General features: G+C 67.9%; 6 non-coding genes across 6 annotated transcripts; all 6 read left to right on the forward strand.

Moving 5' to 3' along the window:
• The first annotated feature begins 57 nt into the window (after positions 1-57).
• LOC141411682 (5S ribosomal RNA) lies at positions 58-176 on the forward strand. Its single transcript, XR_012436522.1, has one exon. It is a non-coding gene; the product is annotated as a 5S ribosomal RNA (ribosomal RNA).
• Positions 177-2,317: 2,141 nt separating this feature from the next.
• LOC141412716 (5S ribosomal RNA) lies at positions 2,318-2,436 on the forward strand. The gene has a single exon (XR_012437558.1). It is a non-coding gene; the product is annotated as a 5S ribosomal RNA (ribosomal RNA).
• Positions 2,437-4,581: 2,145 nt separating this feature from the next.
• On the forward strand, positions 4,582-4,700 carry LOC141411684 (5S ribosomal RNA). The gene has a single exon (XR_012436523.1). It is a non-coding gene; the product is annotated as a 5S ribosomal RNA (ribosomal RNA).
• Positions 4,701-6,845: 2,145 nt separating this feature from the next.
• Positions 6,846-6,964, forward strand: LOC141411685 (5S ribosomal RNA). The gene has a single exon (XR_012436524.1). It is a non-coding gene; the product is annotated as a 5S ribosomal RNA (ribosomal RNA).
• Positions 6,965-9,109: 2,145 nt separating this feature from the next.
• LOC141411686 (5S ribosomal RNA) lies at positions 9,110-9,228 on the forward strand. Its single transcript, XR_012436525.1, has one exon. It is a non-coding gene; the product is annotated as a 5S ribosomal RNA (ribosomal RNA).
• A 2,146-nt stretch (positions 9,229-11,374) lies between these two features.
• On the forward strand, positions 11,375-11,493 carry LOC141411687 (5S ribosomal RNA). The gene has a single exon (XR_012436526.1). It is a non-coding gene; the product is annotated as a 5S ribosomal RNA (ribosomal RNA).
• The last annotated feature ends 788 nt before the right edge of the window (positions 11,494-12,281 follow it).

Here is a 12,281-nt window from a genome sequence, read left to right on the forward strand (position 1 = left end):
GAGACGCACGCCGGGGCCCTCGGCAGGCTCTTGGGGCTCCCGGAGGCGGCGGCTAGCGTCTACGGCCATACCACCCTGAACGCGCCCGATCTCGTCTGATCTCGGAAGCTAAGCAGGGTCGGGCCTGGTTAGTACTTGGATGGGAGACCGCCTGGGAATACCGGGTGCTGTAGGCTTTTGCTCCTCCCTCCCTCGCTGCTCCTTTTGTCTTCGGGGACTTCGCCACCACCCCCCCACCACCACCACCACCCCCAGCACCACCACCACCACCACCACCACAACGACCCACCGTGACCACGACCCCGACCCCGTCCGGGCCACCCGCCAGACCCACGCACACCGAATCCTCACAGCTACGTCCCCGAATCCTCTCCCCTCCCCACACTCTCCTGGGGCGCGCGCCCGCGACACGGGTCACCAGCGAGGTTGGTCCCAGGCCACGTTGGGGACCGCTCCCCAACTGCCCTCCAGGCGGGCGGGGAGGGACGTGCGGAAGCCATGAGAAAGTGGGTCCTGCACCCCAGCGGGCCCCACAGCGGGACGCGCCACACCTGGGCTCGCCACAAGGTGGTGCACTGGGTCCAGGGCAAGACGCCAGGGGACAGAGAAGCAGGGAGCCTCAGTCGGGTGCTGCTCCACGTCGCGCTCCGTCGCTCAACCCAAGACAGGGCAGCCAGCGCGCGACCTCTACGTGGGATCCCGCCTCCCACGGCAGAGCCTGCGGTCACAGGGACAGAGGGCGCAGGCCGCCAGAGCTCCGGATGCCAGCGGCAGCTCCCCGTCCCGCTCAAAGGGAGGGAGGGCCGCCGCTGGCGCCCAGTCGCCTGTGCCACCCTCCGGGTCTCAAAGCACTCCTCAGTCAGCTCAAGGACCGGGGCCACCTGGCCTTCGGGGTCACATGGGCTTGGGCACGACGGAAGGGACCGCTTGCCCCCGTGGAACAGACATTCTCCCCGTGGACAACCTCAGGTGCCGGGACCCTCTGCTCCGCCTTGGAAAACCCACCTTCTGCAATGTATGCCCAACGCAATCAGGCCGAGCAGATTGACCCCCTCGGCCCGGCCCCAGTGTGTGATGGGGCTCTGTGCGTGAGGGCTTGCTCTTCCCCACCTACACCAGGCACGGCATCTAACACACACACACACACACACACACACCACGCAGAGACACCCAGACCACGCACGCACGCACGGGGACGCACCCTCCTCTCCCCCACCCCACACACGAGCAGCCGAAGGACAAGAGGGTATGGCTGGGGCCTGAGCGGGAACAAGCGAAGCCTTGGTTTGCGGCCCCTCGGCCAACTGCATCAGGATTTTTGTCTGGGCTCGGAGGCCAGAGGATCTCTGCCATTTGCTAGCAGGGCCAGGGATGGCAGGAGGGTGGGTACGGGGCTCAGCCAGGGCCAGTTCTGCTGGCACGATCCTGTAGCACGTGGCCGCGTAGCACGGGGCCGGGTCTGAAGGAGGCCAAGCAGGGGCACAAGACCCAGCAGCGGCACAGGGAAGAGGCCCAGGGCACCCAGGAGCAGACGAGACCCGGGAGTCGTGCGTGCTTGGCGTGGCCGCGGGCCCCGTGACGCCCGAGGACTCGAGTGCTCAGCCCCGTGTAGTGGCCGCGAAGGCCTGCCTGGGAGAAACGCCCCGGGAGGCCGGCAGGAACCCGGGATCGGAAGGGATGTGGAGGGGCCCCGGGTCGGAGGAGATGGCTTTGGCTGTGTTTGGTTTTGTTTCTTCTTCCCAAGATCCCGGGTGTGAAAGGGGCCAGAGGTGAAGTCCTGGGCTGGAAAGCCTCACGATTCAGCCCCGCAGCCCCAGGCCCTGAGTGTGGAGGAGGGCGGAGCGGGTCGGCGAAGGGCGCGGCTGCCGTTTTCCTGATGGGCTGGAGGGGCAGTGGCGCTTTCCGGACGAAGAGGACCGGAAGGGTCCCCGAGACCTCCGCTGGGAGCCACGCACCCACCCAAGGATACGGCTCCAGGAGGCGACGGAGGAGGGCGGCTGCTTGCCCTGGCCCGAGCTGTGCGTCCCCCGCCTTGGCCACAGCAGTGGACATTCCCAGAACAAGCGCCCGAGAGCACTGAGAAATTTTCCCCCGAGAAAACTTGACCCTCGTCCTGGCAGCAGGACACCTCGGGAAGAAAGCCACCCAGCGGCCACCTGGGCGAGACCGGCTGCCCGAGCAGGCGCGCGGGGCCTCTGGCCGCTGGCCCCGGGCTGCCAGCCCCCACCCGGACTCCCAGCCGTGCCAGGAGAGCAGCGTGGAGACGCACGCCGGGGCCCTCGGCAGGCTCTTGGGGCTCCCGGAGGCGGCGGCTAGCGTCTACGGCCATACCACCCTGAACGAGCCCGATCTCGTCTGATCTCGGAAGCTAAGCAGGGTCGGGCCTGGTTAGTACTTGGATGGGAGACCGCCTGGGAATACCGGGTGCTGTAGGCTTTTGCTCCTCCCTCCCTCGCTGCTCCTTTTGTCTTCGGGGACTTCGCCACCACCCCCCCCACCACCACCACCACCCCCAGCACCACCACCACCACCACCACCACAACGACCCACCGTGACCACGACCCCGACCCCGTCCAGGCCACCCGCCAGACCCACGCACACCGAATCCTCACAGCTACGTCCCCGAATCCTCTCCCCTCCCCACACTCTCCTGGGGCGCGCGCCCGCGACACGGGTCACCAGCGAGGTTGGTCCCAGGCCACGTTGGGGACCGCTCCCCAACTGCCCTCCAGGCGGGCGGGGAGGGACGTGCGGAAGCCATGAGAAAGTGGGTCCTGCACCCCAGCGGGCCCCACAGCGGGACGCGCCACACCTGGGCTCGCCACAAGGTGGTGCACTGGGTCCAGGGCAAGACGCCAGGGGACAGAGAAGCAGGGAGCCTCAGTCGGGTGCTGCTCCACGTCGCGCTCCGTCGCTCAACCCAAGACAGGGCAGCCAGCGCGCGACCTCTACGTGGGATCCCGCCTCCCACGGCAGAGCCTGCGGTCACAGGGACAGAGGGCGCAGGCCGCCAGAGCTCCGGATGCCAGCGGCAGCTCCCCGTCCCGCTCAAAGGGAGGGAGGGCCGCCACTGGCGCCCAGTCGCCTGTGCCACCCTCCGGGTCTCAAAGCACTCCTCAGTCAGCTCAAGGACCGGGGCCACCTGGCCTTCGGGGTCACATGGGCTTGGGCACGACGGAAGGGACCGCTTGCCCCCGTGGAACAGACATTCTCCCCGTGGACAACCTCAGGTGCCGGGACCCTCTGCTCCGCCTTGGAAAACCCACCTTCTGCAATGTATGCCCAACGCAATCAGGCCGAGCAGATTGACCCCCTCGGCCCGGCCCCAGTGTGTGATGGGGCTCTGTGCGTGAGGGCTTGCTCTTCCCCACCTTCACCAGGCACGGCATCTAACACACACACACACACACACACACACCACGCAGAGACACCCAGACCACGCACGCACGCACGGGGACGCACCCTCCTCTCCCCCACCCCACACACGAGCAGCCGAAGGACAAGAGGGTATGGCTGGGGCCTGAGCGGGAACAAGCGAAGCCTTGGTTTGCGGCCCCTCGGCCAACTGCATCAGGATTTTTGTCTGGGCTCGGAGGCCAGAGGATCTCTGCCATTTGCTAGCAGGGCCAGGGATGGCAGGAGGGTGGGTACGGGGCTCAGCCAGGGCCAGTTCTGCTGGCACGATCCTGTAGCACGTGGCCGCGTAGCACGGGGCCGGGTCTGAAGGAGGCCAAGCAGGGGCACAAGACCCAGCAGCGGCACAGGGAAGAGGCCCAGGGCACCCAGGAGCAGACGAGACCCGGGAGTCGTGCGTGCTTGGCGTGGCCGCGGGCCCCGTGACGCCCGAGGACTCGAGTGCTCAGCCCCGTGTAGTGGCCGCGAAGGCCTGCCTGGGAGAAACGCCCCGGGAGGCCGGCAGGAACCCGGGATCGGAAGGGATGTGGAGGGGCCCCGGGTCGGAGGAGATGGCTTTGGCTGTGTTTGGTTTTGTTTCTTCTTCCCAAGATCCCGGGTGTGAAAGGGGCCAGAGGTGAAGTCCTGGGCTGGAAAGCCTCACGATTCAGCCCCGCAGCCCCAGGCCCTGAGTGTGGAGGAGGGCGGAGCGGGTCGGCGAAGGGCGCGGCTGCCGTTTTCCTGATGGGCTGGAGGGGCAGTGGCGCTTTCCGGACGAAGAGGACCGGAAGGGTCCCCGAGACCTCCGCTGGGAGCCACGCACCCACCCAAGGATACGGCTCCAGGAGGCGACGGAGGAGGGCGGCTGCTTGCCCTGGCCCGAGCTGTGCGTCCCCCGCCTTGGCCACAGCAGTGGACATTCCCAGAAGAACAAGCGCCCGAGAGCACTGAGAAATTTTCCCCCGAGAAAACTTGACCCTCGTCCTGGCAGCAGGACACCTCGGGAAGAAAGCCACCCAGCGGCCACCTGGGCGAGACCGGCTGCCCGAGCAGGCGCGCGGGGCCTCTGGCCGCTGGCCCCGGGCTGCCAGCCCCCACCCGGACTCCCAGCCGTGCCAGGAGAGCAGCGTGGAGACGCACGCCGGGGCCCTCGGCAGGCTCTTGGGGCTCCCGGAGGCGGCGGCTAGCGTCTACGGCCATACCACCCTGAACGCGCCCGATCTCGTCTGATCTCGGAAGCTAAGCAGGGTCGGGCCTGGTTAGTACTTGGATGGGAGACCGCCTGGGAATACCGGGTGCTGTAGGCTTTTGCTCCTCCCTCCCTCGCTGCTCCTTTTGTCTTCGGGGACTTCGCCACCACCCCCCCCACCACCACCACCACCCCCAGCACCACCACCACCACCACCACCACAACGACCCACCGTGACCACGACCCCGACCCCGTCCGGGCCACCCGCCAGACCCACGCACACCGAATCCTCACAGCTACGTCCCCGAATCCTCTCCCCTCCCCACACTCTCCTGGGGCGCGCGCCCGCGACACGGGTCACCAGCGAGGTTGGTCCCAGGCCACGTTGGGGACCGCTCCCCAACTGCCCTCCAGGCGGGCGGGGAGGGACGTGCGGAAGCCATGAGAAAGTGGGTCCTGCACCCCAGCGGGCCCCACAGCGGGACGCGCCACACCTGGGCTCGCCACAAGGTGGTGCACTGGGTCCAGGGCAAGACGCCAGGGGACAGAGAAGCAGGGAGCCTCAGTCGGGTGCTGCTCCACGTCGCGCTCCGTCGCTCAACCCAAGACAGGGCAGCCAGCGCGCGACCTCTACGTGGGATCCCGCCTCCCACGGCAGAGCCTGCGGTCACAGGGACAGAGGGCGCAGGCCGCCAGAGCTCCGGATGCCAGCGGCAGCTCCCCGTCCCGCTCAAAGGGAGGGAGGGCCGCCGCTGGCGCCCAGTCGCCTGTGCCACCCTCCGGGTCTCAAAGCACTCCTCAGTCAGCTCAAGGACCGGGGCCACCTGGCCTTCGGGGTCACATGGGCTTGGGCACGACGGAAGGGACCGCTTGCCCCCGTGGAACAGACATTCTCCCCGTGGACAACCTCAGGTGCCGGGACCCTCTGCTCCGCCTTGGAAAACCCACCTTCTGCAATGTATGCCCAACGCAATCAGGCCGAGCAGATTGACCCCCTCGGCCCGGCCCCAGTGTGTGATGGGGCTCTGTGCGTGAGGGCTTGCTCTTCCCCACCTACACCTGGCACGGCATCTAACACACACACACACACACACACACACCACGCAGAGACACCCAGACCACGCACGCACGCACGGGGACGCACCCTCCTCTCCCCCACCCCACACACGAGCAGCCGAAGGACAAGAGGGTATGGCTGGGGCCTGAGCGGGAACAAGCGAAGCCTTGGTTTGCGGCCCCTCGGCCAACTGCATCAGGATTTTTGTCTGGGCTCGGAGGCCAGAGGATCTCTGCCATTTGCTAGCAGGGCCAGGGATGGCAGGAGGGTGGGTACGGGGCTCAGCCAGGGCCAGTTCTGCTGGCACGATCCTGTAGCACGTGGCCGCGTAGCACGGGGCCGGGTCTGAAGGAGGCCAAGCAGGGGCACAAGACCCAGCAGCGGCACAGGGAAGAGGCCCAGGGCACCCAGGAGCAGACGAGACCCGGGAGTCGTGCGTGCTTGGCGTGGCCGCGGGCCCCGTGACGCCCGAGGACTCGAGTGCTCAGCCCCGTGTAGTGGCCGCGAAGGCCTGCCTGGGAGAAACGCCCCGGGAGGCCGGCAGGAACCCGGGATCGGAAGGGATGTGGAGGGGCCCCGGGTCGGAGGAGATGGCTTTGGCTGTGTTTGGTTTTGTTTCTTCTTCCCAAGATCCCGGGTGTGAAAGGGGCCAGAGGTGAAGTCCTGGGCTGGAAAGCCTCACGATTCAGCCCCGCAGCCCCAGGCCCTGAGTGTGGAGGAGGGCGGAGCGGGTCGGCGAAGGGCGCGGCTGCCGTTTTCCTGATGGGCTGGAGGGGCAGTGGCGCTTTCCGGACGAAGAGGACCGGAAGGGTCCCCGAGACCTCCGCTGGGAGCCACGCACCCACCCAAGGATACGGCTCCAGGAGGCGACGGAGGAGGGCGGCTGCTTGCCCTGGCCCGAGCTGTGCGTCCCCCGCCTTGGCCACAGCAGTGGACATTCCCAGAAGAACAAGCGCCCGAGAGCACTGAGAAATTTTCCCCCGAGAAAACTTGACCCTCGTCCTGGCAGCAGGACACCTCGGGAAGAAAGCCACCCAGCGGCCACCTGGGCGAGACCGGCTGCCCGAGCAGGCGCGCGGGGCCTCTGGCCGCTGGCCCCGGGCTGCCAGCCCCCACCCGGACTCCCAGCCGTGCCAGGAGAGCAGCGTGGAGACGCACGCCGGGGCCCTCGGCAGGCTCTTGGGGCTCCCGGAGGCGGCGGCTAGCGTCTACGGCCATACCACCCTGAACGCGCCCGATCTCGTCTGATCTCGGAAGCTAAGCAGGGTCGGGCCTGGTTAGTACTTGGATGGGAGACCGCCTGGGAATACCGGGTGCTGTAGGCTTTTGCTCCTCCCTCCCTCGCTGCTCCTTTTGTCTTCGGGGACTTCGCCACCACCCCCCCCACCACCACCACCACCCCCAGCACCACCACCACCACCACCACCACAACGACCCACCGTGACCACGACCCCGACCCCGTCCGGGCCACCCGCCAGACCCACGCACACCGAATCCTCACAGCTACGTCCCCGAATCCTCTCCCCTCCCCACACTCTCCTGGGGCGCGCGCCCGCGACACGGGTCACCAGCGAGGTTGGTCCCAGGCCACGTTGGGGACCGCTCCCCAACTGCCCTCCAGGCGGGCGGGGAGGGACGTGCGGAAGCCATGAGAAAGTGGGTCCTGCACCCCAGCGGGCCCCACAGCGGGACGCGCCACACCTGGGCTCGCCACAAGGTGGTGCACTGGGTCCAGGGCAAGACGCCAGGGGACAGAGAAGCAGGGAGCCTCAGTCGGGTGCTGCTCCACGTCGCGCTCCGTCGCTCAACCCAAGACAGGGCAGCCAGCGCGCGACCTCTACGTGGGATCCCGCCTCCCACGGCAGAGCCTGCGGTCACAGGGACAGAGGGCGCAGGCCGCCAGAGCTCCGGATGCCAGCGGCAGCTCCCCGTCCCGCTCAAAGGGAGGGAGGGCCGCCGCTGGCGCCCAGTCGCCTGTGCCACCCTCCGGGTCTCAAAGCACTCCTCAGTCAGCTCAAGGACCGGGGCCACCTGGCCTTCGGGGTCACATGGGCTTGGGCACGACGGAAGGGACCGCTTGCCCCCGTGGAACAGACATTCTCCCCGTGGACAACCTCAGGTGCCGGGACCCTCTGCTCCGCCTTGGAAAACCCACCTTCTGCAATGTATGCCCAACGCAATCAGGCCGAGCAGATTGACCCCCTCGGCCCGGCCCCAGTGTGTGATGGGGCTCTGTGCGTGAGGGCTTGCTCTTCCCCACCTACACCAGGCACGGCATCTAACACACACACACACACACACACACACCACGCAGAGACACCCAGACCACGCACGCACGCACGGGGACGCACCCTCCTCTCCCCCACCCCACACACGAGCAGCCGAAGGACAAGAGGGTATGGCTGGGGCCTGAGCGGGAACAAGCGAAGCCTTGGTTTGCGGCCCCTCGGCCAACTGCATCAGGATTTTTGTCTGGGCTCGGAGGCCAGAGGATCTCTGCCATTTGCTAGCAGGGCCAGGGATGGCAGGAGGGTGGGTACGGGGCTCAGCCAGGGCCAGTTCTGCTGGCACGATCCTGTAGCACGTGGCCGCGTAGCACGGGGCCGGGTCTGAAGGAGGCCAAGCAGGGGCACAAGACCCAGCAGCGGCACAGGGAAGAGGCCCAGGGCACCCAGGAGCAGACGAGACCCGGGAGTCGTGCGTGCTTGGCGTGGCCGCGGGCCCCGTGACGCCCGAGGACTCGAGTGCTCAGCCCCGTGTAGTGGCCGCGAAGGCCTGCCTGGGAGAAACGCCCCGGGAGGCCGGCAGGAACCCGGGATCGGAAGGGATGTGGAGGGGCCCCGGGTCGGAGGAGATGGCTTTGGCTGTGTTTGGTTTTGTTTCTTCTTCCCAAGATCCCGGGTGTGAAAGGGGCCAGAGGTGAAGTCCTGGGCTGGAAAGCCTCACGATTCAGCCCCGCAGCCCCAGGCCCTGAGTGTGGAGGAGGGCGGAGCGGGTCGGCGAAGGGCGCGGCTGCCGTTTTCCTGATGGGCTGGAGGGGCAGTGGCGCTTTCCGGACGAAGAGGACCGGAAGGGTCCCCGAGACCTCCGCTGGGAGCCACGCACCCACCCAAGGATACGGCTCCAGGAGGCGACGGAGGAGGGCGGCTGCTTGCCCTGGCCCGAGCTGTGCGTCCCCCGCCTTGGCCACAGCAGTGGACATTCCCAGAAGAACAAGCGCCCGAGAGCACTGAGAAATTTTCCCCCGAGAAAACTTGACCCTCGTCCTGGCAGCAGGACACCTCGGGAAGAAAGCCACCCAGCGGCCACCTGGGCGAGACCGGCTGCCCGAGCAGGCGCGCGGGGCCTCTGGCCGCTGGCCCCGGGCTGCCAGCCCCCACCCGGACTCCCAGCCGTGCCAGGAGAGCAGCGTGGAGACGCACGCCGGGGCCCTCGGCAGGCTCTTGGGGCTCCCGGAGGCGGCGGCTAGCGTCTACGGCCATACCACCCTGAACGCGCCCGATCTCGTCTGATCTCGGAAGCTAAGCAGGGTCGGGCCTGGTTAGTACTTGGATGGGAGACCGCCTGGGAATACCGGGTGCTGTAGGCTTTTGCTCCTCCCTCCCTCGCTGCTCCTTTTGTCTTCGGGGACTTCGCCACCACCCCCCCACCACCACCACCACCCCCAGCACCACCACCACCACCACCACCACAACGACCCACCGTGACCACGACCCCGACCCCGTCCGGGCCACCCGCCAGACCCACGCACACCGAATCCTCACAGCTACGTCCCCGAATCCTCTCCCCTCCCCACACTCTCCTGGGGCGCGCGCCCGCGACACGGGTCACCAGCGAGGTTGGTCCCAGGCCACGTTGGGGACCGCTCCCCAACTGCCCTCCAGGCGGGCGGGGAGGGACGTGCGGAAGCCATGAGAAAGTGGGTCCTGCACCCCAGCGGGCCCCACAGCGGGACGCGCCACACCTGGGCTCGCCACAAGGTGGTGCACTGGGTCCAGGGCAAGACGCCAGGGGACAGAGAAGCAGGGAGCCTCAGTCGGGTGCTGCTCCACGTCGCGCTCCGTCGCTCAACCCAAGACAGGGCAGCCAGCGCGCGACCTCTACGTGGGATCCCGCCTCCCACGGCAGAGCCTGCGGTCACAGGGACAGAGGGCGCAGGCCGCCAGAGCTCCGGATGCCAGCGGCAGCTCCCCGTCCCGCTCAAAGGGAGGGAGGGCCGCCGCTGGCGCCCAGTCGCCTGTGCCACCCTCCGGGTCTCAAAGCACTCCTCAGTCAGCTCAAGGACAGGGGCCACCTGGCCTTCGGGGTCACATGGGCTTGGGCACGACGGAAGGGACCGCTTGCCCCCGTGGAACACACATTCTCCCCGTGGACAACCTCAGGTGCCGGGACCCTCTGCTCCGCCTTGGAAAACCCACCTTCTGCAATGTATGCCCAACGCAATCAGGCCGAGCAGATTGACCCCCTCGGCCCGGCCCCAGTGTGTGATGGGGCTCTGTGCGTGAGGGCTTGCTCTTCCCCACCTACACCAGGCACGGCATCTAACACACACACACACACACACACACACACCACGCAGAGACACCCAGACCACGCACGCACGCACGGGGACGCACCCTCCTCTCCCCCACCCCACACACGAGCAGCCGAAGGACAAGAGGGTATGGCTGGGGCCTGAGCGGGAACAAGCGAAGCCTTGGTTTGCGGCCCCTCGGCCAACTGCATCAGGATTTTTGTCTGGGCTCGGAGGCCAGAGGATCTCTGCCATTTGCTAGCAGGGCCAGGGATGGCAGGAGGGTGGGTACGGGGCTCAGCCAGGGCCAGTTCTGCTGGCACGATCCTGTAGCACGTGGCCGCGTAGCACGGGGCCGGGTCTGAAGGAGGCCAAGCAGGGGCACAAGACCCAGCAGCGGCACAGGGAAGAGGCCCAGGGCACCCAGGAGCAGACGAGACCCGGGAGTCGTGCGTGCTTGGCGTGGCCGCGGGCCCCGTGACGCCCGAGGACTCGAGTGCTCAGCCCCGTGTAGTGGCCGCGAAGGCCTGCCTGGGAGAAACGCCCCGGGAGGCCGGCAGGAACCCGGGATCAGAAGGGATGTGGAGGGGCCCCGGGTCGGAGGAGATGGCTTTGGCTGTGTTTGGTTTTGTTTCTTCTTCCCAAGATCCCGGGTGTGAAAGGGGCCAGAGGTGAAGTCCTGGGCTGGAAAGCCTCACGATTCAGCCCCGCAGCCCCAGGCCCTGAGTGTGGAGGAGGGCGGAGCGGGTCGGCGAAGGGCGCGGCTGCCGTTTTCCTGATGGGCTGGAGGGGCAGTGGCGCTTTCCGGACGAAGAGGACCGGAAGGGTCCCCGAGACCTCCGCTGGGAGCCACGCACCCACCCAAGGATACGGCTCCAGGAGGCGACGGAGGAGGGCGGCTGCTTGCCCTGGCCCGAGCTGTGCGTCCCCCGCCTTGGCCACAGCAGTGGACATTCCCAGAAGAACAAGCGCCCGAGAGCACTGAGAAATTTTCCCCCGAGAAAACTTGACCCTCGTCCTGGCAGCAGGACACCTCGGGAAGAAAGCCACCCAGCGGCCACCTGGGCGAGACCGGCTGCCCGAGCAGGCGCGCGGGGCCTCTGGCCGCTGGCCCCGGGCTGCCAGCCCCCACCCGGACTCCCAGCCGTGCCAGGAGAGCAGCGTGGAGACGCACGCCGGGGCCCTCGGCAGGCTCTTGGGGCTCCCGGAGGCGGCGGCTAGCGTCTACGGCCATACCACCCTGAACGCGCCCGATCTCGTCTGATCTCGGAAGCTAAGCAGGGTCGGGCCTGGTTAGTACTTGGATGGGAGACCGCCTGGGAATACCGGGTGCTGTAGGCTTTTGCTCCTCCCTCCCTCGCTGCTCCTTTTGTCTTCGGGGACTTCGCCACCACCCCCCCACCACCACCACCACCCCCAGCACCACCACCACCACCACCACCACAACGACCCACCGTGACCACGACCCCGACCCCGTCCGGGCCACCCGCCAGACCCACGCACACCGAATCCTCACAGCTACGTCCCCGAATCCTCTCCCCTCCCCACACTCTCCTGGGGCGCGCGCCCGCGACACGGGTCACCAGCGAGGTTGGTCCCAGGCCACGTTGGGGACCGCTCCCCAACTGCCCTCCAGGCGGGCGGGGAGGGACGTGCGGAAGCCATGAGAAAGTGGGTCCTGCACCCCAGCGGGCCCCACAGCGGGACGCGCCACACCTGGGCTCGCCACAAGGTGGTGCACTGGGTCCAGGGCAAGACGCCAGGGGACAGAGAAGCAGGGAGCCTCAGTCGGGTGCTGCTCCACGTCGCGCTCCGTCGCTCAACCCAAGACAGGGCAGCCAGCGCGCGACCTCTACGTGGGATCCCGCCTCCCACGGCAGAGCCTGCGGTCACAGGGACAGAGGGCGCAGGCCGCCAGAGCTCCGGATGCCAGCGGCAGCTCCCCGTCCCGCTCAAAGGGAGGGAGGGCCGCCGCTGGCGCCCAGTCGCCTGTGCCACCCTCCGGGTCTCAAAGCACTCCTCAGTCAGCTCAAGGACCGGGGCCACCTGGCCTTCGGGGTCACATGGGCTTGGGCACGACGGAAGGGACCGCTTGCCCCCGTGGAACAGATATTCTCCCCGTGGACAAC

The sequence above is a fragment of the Castor canadensis genome, chromosome 10 (genome assembly GCF_047511655.1).
Source record: "Castor canadensis chromosome 10, mCasCan1.hap1v2, whole genome shotgun sequence".
Lineage (NCBI taxonomy): Eukaryota > Metazoa > Chordata > Mammalia > Rodentia > Castoridae > Castor > Castor canadensis.